General features: G+C 31.9%; 1 non-coding gene across 1 annotated transcript; it reads left to right on the top strand.

Annotated features, from left to right (window-relative positions):
• The first annotated feature begins 232 nt into the window (after positions 1-232).
• LOC130978222 (small nucleolar RNA R71) lies at positions 233-336 on the top strand. The gene has a single exon (XR_009085877.1). It is a non-coding gene; the product is annotated as a small nucleolar RNA R71 (small nucleolar RNA).
• Positions 337-2,863: the final 2,527 nt, after the last annotated feature.

The raw sequence follows: 2,863 nt of genomic DNA, 5'->3' as shown, positions 1-2,863 counted from the left end.
ATTCAGAGCATCAATTTCAAGAACTCCTTTCTTCTGAGGTATCCCATTATTCACGGAATTCCTCTCAGAAGTGTACATGAATTGGTTGTTTGCAACCATGTCAATGAGTTCTTGAGCCTCTTCAGGCATTTTCCTTAGGTGAATAGATCCACCTGCAAAATGGTCCAATGACATTTTCGAAAATTCAGATAGACCATAATAGAATATATCTAATATGGTCCATTCTGAAAACATGTCAGATGGGCACCTTTTGGTCAGCTGCTTGTATCTTTCCCAAGCTTCATAGAGGGATTCACCATCTTTTTGTTTGAAGGTCTGAACATCCACTCTAAGCTTGCTCAGCTTTTGAGGAGGAAAGAATTTATCCAAGAAGGCTGTGACCAGCTTATCCCAAGAGTCCAGGCTATCCTTAGGTTGTGAATCCAACCATATTCTAGCTCTGCCTCTTACAGCAAAAGGGAAAAGCATGAGTCTGTAGACTTCAGGATCAACTCCATTTGTCTTAACAGTCTCACAAATCTGCAAGAACTCAGTTAAAAACTGGTAAGGATCTTCAGATGGAACTCCATAAAACTTGCAGTTCTGTTGCATTAAAGCAACTAGTTGAGGCTTAAGCTCAAAATTATTGGCTCCAATGGCAGGAATGGAGATGCTTCTTCCATCAAATTTGGACGTTGGCTTTGTGAAGTCACCAAGCTTCTCCTTGCATTATTATTTTCGGCTGCCATCTCCTTCTCTTGTTCTAATGTTTCTGAAAGGTTACCTTTAGATTGTTGTAACTTAGCTTCTCTTAATTTTCTCTTCAGAGTCCTTTCAGGTTCTGGATCAATTTCAACAAATGTGCCTTTTTCCTTGTTCCTTCTCATATGAAAGAGAAGAAACAAGAAAAGAAGAGAATCCTCTATGTCACAGTATAGAGATTCCTTTATGTTAGTAGAAAGAAAGGGGAGAAGAATGTAGAAAGTGGGTTCAGATTTTTAGATGAAGAGAGGTGAAGAGAAGTGTTAGTAAATAATTAATTAAATAGAATAAGAAAAGGGAGGAGAATTTTGAAAATAATTTGAAAAAGGGATTAGTATTTTCGTAAATTAAATATAAGATATTTAAAATTAAAATTTAAGACAATTAAAAAGAATTTTGAAAAAGAGAGGTATTTTCGAAAATTGAAGAGGAAAAGTAGTTAGTGGTTTTGAAAAAGATAAGAAACAAACACAAGTCAAAGAGTTAGTTGAAAAGATATTAAAATCAAATTTGAAATGATAAGATAAGAAGTTAGATAGATATTTTAAAATCAAATTTTGAAAAAGATAAATTTTGAAAAAGATAAGATATAAAGATAAGATAAGATATGTTTGAAAAAGATTTTAATTTTAAATTAAAATTAATTACTAACAAGACACTAAAAGATAAGATTCTAGAACTTAAAGATTGAACCTTTCTTAACAAGCAAGTAACAAACTTCAAATTTTTTGAATCAATCACATTAATTGTTAGCTAATTTTCGAAAATTTGATATAAAGGTAAGAAAAAGATTTTGAAATATTTTGAAAAAGATTTTTGAAATTTTCGAAAAATAGAAAAAATGAAATGGATATAATTTTTGAAAAAGATTTTGAAAAGATAAGATTTTTAAAATTGAAAATTTGACTTGACTTGTAAGAAACAACTAATTTTAAAAATTTTGACCAAGTCAACCTAAAATTTCAAAAATTTGGAGAGAAAAAAGGAAAAATATATTTTTGATTTTTGAATATTTAATTATGAGAGAGAAAAACACAAACATGACCCAAAACATAAAAATTTTGGATCAAAACACAAGATGCATTCAAGAACACTATGAATGTCAAGATGAACACCAAGAACACTTTGAAGATTATGATGAACATCAAGAACATGTTTTTTGAAAATTTTTGATGCAAAGAAAACATGCAAGACACCAAACTTAGAAATCTTTAATGCATGGACTCTAACAAACGAAAAATGCATATGAAAAACAACAAACAACACAAAACAAGAAATTATCAAGATCAAACAAGAGGATTTACCAAGAACAACTTGAAGATCATGATGAACACTATGAATGCATGGATTTTTTCGAAAAATGCAAGAAAAGTTTTTAAAGCATGCAATTGACACCAAACTAAAAATTTACTCAAGACTCAAACAAGAAACACAAAATATTTTTGGTTTTTATGATTTTCTAATTTTTTGTATTTTTATAAAAAAATTTTCGAAAATAAAGTTTGGAAAAACGAAAAAGAAAAGAAAAATTTTGAGAAAGATTTTTGAAAAGAAAATTACCTAATCTGAGCAACAAGATGAACCGTCAGTTGTCCATACTCGAACAATCCCCGGCAACGGCGCCAAAACTTGGTGGACGAAATTGTGATCAACAATAATGGCTCTTTGGCATGTGCATAAAAATTAACTCAGCACTTTCTTTGCACAACTCCGTTCAACTTAACCAGCAAGTGTACTGGGTCATCCAAGTAATACCTTACGTAAGTAAGGGTCGATTCCACAGAGATTGTTGGTATGAAGCAAGCTATGGTCACCTTGTATTTGTCAGTTAGGCAGATTAAATTGGTTTATGATGAGTTCGAAAATTAATAATAAACAGAAAATAAAATAGGATAGAAATACTTATGTAAATTAATGGTGGAAATTTCAGATAGGCGTGTGGAGATGCTAGAATCCTCTCGAATCTCTGCTTTCTTATTACATTCATCCAATCCTTCTTACTCCTTTCCATGGCAAGCTGTATGTAGGGCATCACCATCATCAATGGCTACTTTTAATCCTCTCGGGAAAATGGTCCTATGCGCTGTCACTGCACGGCTAATCGTCTGGAGGCATCACCCTT

The sequence above is a fragment of the Arachis stenosperma genome, chromosome 4, assembly GCF_014773155.1.
Source record: "Arachis stenosperma cultivar V10309 chromosome 4, arast.V10309.gnm1.PFL2, whole genome shotgun sequence".
In the NCBI taxonomy this organism is placed as follows: domain Eukaryota; kingdom Viridiplantae; phylum Streptophyta; class Magnoliopsida; order Fabales; family Fabaceae; genus Arachis; species Arachis stenosperma.
The sequence above is the reverse complement of the archived record's forward strand: the minus strand, read 5'-3'. Positions and strand labels throughout refer to the sequence as shown.